This window comes from Salmo trutta, chromosome 15 (assembly GCF_901001165.1).
Source record: "Salmo trutta chromosome 15, fSalTru1.1, whole genome shotgun sequence".
NCBI lineage: Eukaryota > Metazoa > Chordata > Actinopteri > Salmoniformes > Salmonidae > Salmo > Salmo trutta.
The window spans coordinates 6,542,853-6,550,654 of NC_042971.1; the positions used below are offsets into that span (position 1 = coordinate 6,542,853).

General features: G+C 39.1%; 1 long non-coding RNA gene across 1 annotated transcript; it reads left to right on the forward strand.

Annotated features, from left to right (window-relative positions):
* The first annotated feature begins 1,927 nt into the window (after positions 1-1,927).
* LOC115148398 (uncharacterized) lies at positions 1,928-7,423 on the forward strand. Its single transcript, XR_003866658.1, has 2 exons — positions 1,928-2,377; positions 6,515-7,423. It is a non-coding gene; the product is annotated as an uncharacterized LOC115148398 (long non-coding RNA).
* The last annotated feature ends 379 nt before the right edge of the window (positions 7,424-7,802 follow it).

The window sequence follows — 7,802 nt, forward strand, 5'->3', positions numbered from 1 at the left end:
AGTTTCCTAATCACAATGTCCTGGTTATAGCAATGAGTAAGATGGCTAAAAATGAGACCTAGACAATGAAAGTTCAGACCGAGGTAAAGTTGGATTTATATTCACACATTCAGATATTCAACAGACATTGGCCAAAAGCCATTTAAAATGGTATAAATCAATAACTAATTCATTGATTGTCACAGAAACATCAAACTAGATGTATTATATACATGTCTAGCATACTTTTACAACCTTTTTTAAACATAAATTCCAGTTTTGATTTTATAGAAATATATAAATCTATAAAATGCCATTTAAAAGTGGTATAAATCAATAACTAATTCACCATTTGTCACAGAACAAATAATAATTAAAAGTTAATTTGTGAAATGTCTTTCCTTAATGCATTTGAGCCAATCAGTTGTGTTGTGACAGGGTAGGGTTTTCTCACTTTCTAGTAGGCTTATATTGAACATATGGTTAATAGGAGTGGCAATGTCGTCCTCTATTATCCTCAGTCATTTTCCATCCAAGTTGTCAGACCCCGGTGGCCTGAAAAAGAAAAGGAGAACCTCACACTCTAGGAGCTCAGATGCAATAATTTAATAACCTAATAACCAACGTTTCCACAGACAAGCTGTCTTCATCAGGGTATAATGACAAACACTGCAGGTAACTGGTTTATACAGACAAGCTGTCTTCATCAGGGTATAATGACAAACACTGTGGGTCACTAGTTTATACAGACAAGCTGTCTTCATCAGGGTATAATGACAAACACTGTGGGTCACTAGTTTATACAGACAAGCTGTCTTCATCAGGGTATAATGACAAACACTGCAGGTAACTGGTTTATACAGACAAGCTGTCTTCATCAGGGTATAATGACAAACACTGTGGGTCACTAGTTTATATTGTGTCAAAGGACACACACAGGTGTCTGTAATCATGTCTGAGTGTGGCCTGATATCATTGGTTAATTTACAGATATAAATAGAACATATGAAAACATAAATGGATAGCATACGATCATAGATACAATTTGGCTATGTTGACCTCCAAACATTTACAATGAATAGCAATATTACAATAATGGATACATAGACCTCCAAACATTTACAATGAAAAGCAATATTACAATAATGGATACATAGACCTCCAAACATTTACAATGAATAGCAATATTACAATAATGGATACATAGACCTCCAAACATTTACAATGAATAGCAATATTACAATAATGGATACATAGACCTCCAAACATCTACAATGAATAGCAATATTACAATAATGGATACATAGACCTCCAAACATTTACAATGAATAGCAATATTACAATAATGGATACATAGACCTCCAAACATTTACAATGAATAGCAATATTACAATAATGGATACATAGACCTCCAAACATTTACAATGAATAGCAATATTCCAATAATGGATACGTTGAGACCGACGGGAGCAAAGGTCTTTAAATTAAAGATCCAGACAGCCTCTTGTTTTTAACAATAAATTGTCGAGGTCACCCCCTCTCCTAGGGAGGGTGACGTGTTCGATGCCGATATAATGTAGGGACGAAATCAAGGGGTTCGCTTCCAAAAAGATTTTACTACTAGGACAAATTAAAAGATAAATAACTGCCTTAGTGGTGCACCTGATAACACCTGTGATTGGGATCTGTTTCCCTGTTTGGGGGTGTTTGAAGGATCTACATTTGTAAGTGCCATTGCATTGAGCGCAGTGACCAAATTAATTAATGAATATGAAACTGCCTTAAATACAGATGTGAATGATAGCATGTTTTAAATTCTCACTTAAAATATACAGTGCTCTATTTGAACGTCTCAATATAATATTAATATTTCATGAAAGGAATGAAAAATAAATTTGTGTGCAACAAAAAAAACAATCTTAACTGCGTTTCCCTCCAGTCAGCAGACGGCGATGTGCGTCTTTCAGGCGATGCTGCAGCGTGACGTATAATCTAGTGGACGGAACGGATCAACAACAACGAGTCAGCCACCTTGGTAGCCAACAGCCGAAACATTTAGACTGTTTCTGTGCATATTTGCCTCTGTGTTTTAAATATACTTCCGACATCTAGTTAATTGCCCCCATTTAAATGTTATAGGTACATTGTTAGTCAACTAGCTGGCTTGATAAGTTAGCCTAGCACTAAACTAGTCGCTCATGCTAACTAGCTAGCTAGGGTGAGGCTGTTACAGTGAAAGAAGAGGAAGACGTGTTCAGAGTGAAAGAGGAGGAGGATGTTACAGTAAAAGAAGAGGAGGAAGAGAAAGAGGAAGATGTAGTTTTTGGAGTGAAGAAGGAGAAAGAAGGAGAGATAACGGTCATACTGACAGAGGAGTCAGGAGATCTGATTACCATCAGTAAGAACTGTCTTAAAAACGGGCTCTAACTGTCCAACTGTTTTGAACGAATGTGTTGTTTTAAAGCAGCATGCTACTGAAATTCTATACTTGAAAATGTTGTTCTGTACTATAGCAATTTATGTTATAATATAATGTTAAAGCTACATTTTAAAATGGGTGATTAAAGCCCTGAATGCTGATTGGCTGACAGCTGTGGTATATCAGGCCGTATACCATGGGTATGACATGTATTTCTACTGTTCTGATTACGTTGGTAACCAGTTTATAATTGCAATAAGACACTTCGGGTTTGTGATAGATGGCCAATATACCACGGCTAAGGGCTGTATCCAGGCACTCTGTTGTGCGTAAGGACAGTCTTTAACCGTGCTATATTGGCCATATACCACACTTCCTCTGGCCTTATTGCTTAACTGTAACATGTGTATACCATCAGAGTCCCCCCCCCCCCCCACCACCACCACAAAATCACAACTTAATTCTCACAGACTGGTAAAAAGTTATAAATGAAACTTTTGACGTGTGTCCATTGTAGGCCTTGCGTAGAGTGTGTATACCAGCAAAACGCTGATTTTTAAATAATGTTGGAGAAATACATAAAATAAGAAGCATTATTGACATGAAATGGACATGTGTTATGGGGAGACTGAACATATTAGCAAAAGGACAAGTGTTTTGGGGAGACTGAACATATTAGCAAAAGGACAAGCGTTTTGGGGAGACTGAACATATTAGCAAAAGGACAAGCGTTTTGGGAAGACTGAACATATTAGCAAAAGGACAAGCGTTTTGGGGAGACTGAACATATTAGCAAAAGGACAAGCGTTTTGGGGAGACTGAACATATTAGCAAAAGGACAAGCGTTTTGGGGAGACTGAACATGTTAGCAAAAGGACAAGTGTTTTGGGGAGACTGAACATATTAGCAAAAGGACAAGCGTTTTGGGGAGACTGAAGATATTAGCAAAAGGACAAGCGTTTTGGGGAGACTGAAGATATTAGCAAAAGGACAAGCATCTTGGGGAGACTGACCATATTAGCAAAAGGACAAGCATTTTGGGGAGACTTTAGATATTAGCAAAAGGACAAGCGTTTTGGGGAGACTGAAGATATTAGCAAAAGGACAAGCGCTTTGGGGAGACTGAAGATATTAGCAAAAGGACAAGCGCTTTGGGGAGACTGAACATATTAGCAAAAGGACAAGCGTTTTGGGGAGACTGAAGATATTAGCAAAAGGACAAGCGTTTTGGAGAGACTGAACATATTAGCAAAAGGACAAGCGTTTTGGGGAGACTGAACATATTAGCAAAAGGACAAGCGTTTTGGGGAGACTGAACATATTAGCAAAAGGACAAGCGTTTTGGGGAGACTGAACATATTAGCAAAAGGACAAGCGTTTTGGGGAGACTGAACATATTAGCAAAAGGACAAGCGTTTTGGGGAGACTGAACATATTAGCAAAAGGACAAGCGTTTTGGGGAGACTGAACATATTAGCAAAAGGACAAGCGTTTTGGGGAGACTGAACATATTAGCAAAAGGACAAGCGTTTTGGGGAGACTGAACATATTAGCAAAAGGACAAGCGTTTTGGGGAGACTGAACATATTAGCAAAAGGACAAGCGTTTTGGGGAGACTGAACATATTAGCAAAAGGACAAGCGTTTTGGGGAGACTGAACATATTAGCAAAAGGACAAGCGTTTTGGGGAGACTGAACATATTAGCAAAAGGACAAGCGTTTTGGGGAGACTGAACATATTAGCAAAAGGACAAGCGTTTTGGGGAGACTGAAGATATTAGCAAAAGGACAAGCGCTTTGGGGAGACTGAAGATATTAGCAAAAGGACAAGCGTTTTGGGGAGACTGAACATATTAGCAAAAGGACAAGCGTTTTGGGAAGACTGAACATATTAGCAAAAGGACAAGCGTTTTGGGGAGACTGAACATATTAGCAAAAGGACAAGCGTTTTGGGGAGACTGAACATATTAGCAAAAGGACAAGCGTTTTGGGGAGACTGAACATGTTAGCAAAAGGACAAGTGTTTTGGGGAGACTGAACATATTAGCAAAAGGACAAGCGTTTTGGGGAGACTGAACATATTAGCAAAAGGACAAGCGTTTTGGGGAGACTGAAGATATTAGCAAAAGGACAAGCATTTTGGGGAGACTGACCATATTAGCAAAAGGACAAGCATTTTGGGGAGACTTTAGATATTAGCAAAAGGACAAGCGTTTTGGGGAGACTGAAGATATTAGCAAAAGGACAAGCGCTTTGGGGAGACTGAAGATATTAGCAAAAGGACAAGCGCTTTGGGGAGACTGAAGATATTAGCAAAAGGACAAGCGCTTTGGGGAGACTGAACATATTAGCAAAAGGACAAGCGTTTTGGGGAGACTGAAGATATTAGCAAAAGGACAAGCATTTTGGAGAGACTGAACATATTAGCAAAAGGACAAGCGTTTTGGGGAGACTGAACATATTAGCAAAAGGACAAGCGTTTTGGGGAGACTGAACATATTAGCAAAAGGACAAGCGTTTTGGGGAGACTGAACATATTAGCAAAAGGACAAGCGTTTTGGGGAGACTGAACATATTAGCAAAAGGACAAGCGTTTTGGGGAGACTGAACATATTAGCAAAAGGACAAGCGTTTTGGGGAGACTGAACATATTAGCAAAAGGACAAGCGTTTTGGGGAGACTGAACATATTAGCAAAAGGACAAGCGTTTTGGGGAGACTGAACATATTAGCAAAAGGACAAGCGTTTTGGGGAGACTGAACATATTAGCAAAAGGACAAGCGTTTTGGGGAGACTGAACATATTAGCAAAAGGACAAGCGTTTTGGGGAGACTGAACATATTAGCAAAAGGACAAGCGTTTTGGGGAGACTGAACATATTAGCAAAAAGACAAGCGTTTTGGGGAGACTGAAGATATTAGCAAAAGGACAAGCGCTTTGGGGAGACTGAAGATATTAGCAAAAGGACAAGCGTTTTGGGGAGACTGAACATATTAGCAAAAGGACAAGCGTTTTGGGGAGACTGAACATATTAGCAAAAGGACAAGCGTTTTGGGGAGACTGAACATATTAGCAAAAGGACAAGTATTTGGGGAGACTGAACATATTAGCAAAAGGACAAGCGTTTTGGGGAGACTGAACATATTAGCAAAAGGACAAGCGTTTTGGGGAGACTGAACATATTAGCAAAAGGACAAGCGTTTTGGGGAGACTGAACATATTAGCAAAAGGACAAGCGTTTTGGGGAGACTGAACATATTATCAAAAGGACAAGCGTTTTGGGGAGACTGAACATATTAGCAAAAGGACAAGCGTTTTGGGGAGACTGAACATATTAGCAAAAGGACAAGCGTTTTGGGGAGACTGAACATATTAGCAAAAGGACAAGCATTTTGGGGGAGACTGAACATATTAGCAAAAGGACAAGCGTTTTGGGGAGACTGAACATATTAGCAAAAGGACAAGCGTTTTGGGGAGACTGAACATATTAGCAAAAGGACAAGCGCTTTGGGGAGACTGAACATATTAGCAAACGTTTGTTAGTCGACAAAAAACATGGGCAAAAAAGCCATTTCAAGGAAAGGCTAAACTAAAGAATTATCATTTAGAAAAGATGGTAATTATTACTTTAGAGATGAAGTGGGCCACCAACAAAACGTTAATAACATTGGATCAACTGCAGCCTATAACATTGACTGAAATAGTAATATATATTATTATAGAGCTCTGCTCAGCCTATAAACATGACATTATCTATTATTATAGAGCTCTGCTCAGCCTATAAACATGACATTATCTATTATTATAGAGCTCTGATCAGCCTATAAACATGACATTATCTATTATTATAGAGCTCTGCTCAGCCTGTAAACATGACATTATCTATCATTATGACATCACGACATTCCCTGAGAGATTAGATTTGGAGCTCTACATCATTTGTTTTTAAATCTCACCGTCACCAAGTTTATTATTAATGATGTAATGTTGTGAAAACTGACCTCAGGGTATTGAGGGATCTAGTCTAGATTAAACCTCATAGGAAAACAATTTTATTGAATGGAGGTTTAATTCAGGACTCTCTGTTTAACTAAATAATCTGTTTGTCTTTTGCAGGAGAGAGACCAGACTCTGACAGCGGGAAGAGTTCCTCAGAGGAAACAGACCCAGCGATGCCTAACCAACACCACTGCTCCCACTGTGGAAAGAGTTTTAGGTGGTTTGGGAGCCTGAAAATGCACGAGAGAACACATACAGGAGAAAAGCCCTACCACTGTTCCCACTGTGGGAAGAACTTTACTCAGTTAGGAGCCCTGGTTGGGCATGAGAGAACACACACGGGAGAGAAGCCTTATCACTGTTCCCACTGTGGAAAGAGTTTTAGGTGGTTATGGGTCCTGAAAAAGCATGAGAGAATACATACTGGAGAGAAGCCTTATCACTGTTCTCACTGTGGAAAGAGTTTCAGGTGGTTAGTGAGCCTGAAAACGCATGAGAGAATACACACAGGAGAAAAGCCTTTCCAATGTTCCCAGTGTGAAAAGAGTTTTAGGTGGTCAGGGAGTCTGCAAAAGCATGTGAGAAAACACACAGGAGAAAAGCCTTTCCAACATACTAATACACAGGAGGAGAAGACATACCACTGTTCTCATTGTGAAAAGACATTTTCCCAGTCAGAGGACCTGAAATCACACGAGAGAATAGAGAGGCTGTGTTCTGACTTATGTTTCTGACTGAGAATTTGTCCACGGCCAGGATTCATAGGGCCAGGGTGTCCGCTATGGACGCCTGGAAAAAATCAGCAGTGGACATTTCTGAACGTTTTTCCAACAGACCTGTACATCCATGAATGGATCTCTATAATGTGTAACTATTTCTGATGTATGTGTTGTGATGTATTGTTTAATAGATGTACTATGTTAGGTATATTTATCTGTGGTTTAATTTCAACAGATTTTACTGATGCTATTAGATTGCTGTGTGGGGGGAGTTTTATATATACAGTGCCTTCAGAAAGTATTCACATCCCTTGACTTGTCCCACATTTCATTGTGTTACAGCCTAAATGTAAAAATTATTTGTATTTATTTTTATTTCACCTTTATTTAACCAGGTGGGCTAGTTGATAACAAGTCCTCATTTGCAACTGCGACCTGGCCAAGATAAAGCAAAGCAGTTCGACACATACAACAACACAGAGTTACACATGGAATAAACAAACATACAATCAATTATACAGTAGAAAAATCTATATACAGCATGTGTAAATGAGGTAGGATAAGAGAGGTTAGGCAATAAATAGGCCATAGTGGTGAAGTAATTACAATATAGCAATTAAACATTGGAATGGTAGGATGTGCAGAAGATGAATGTGCAAGTAGAGATACTGGGGTTAAATGGATTC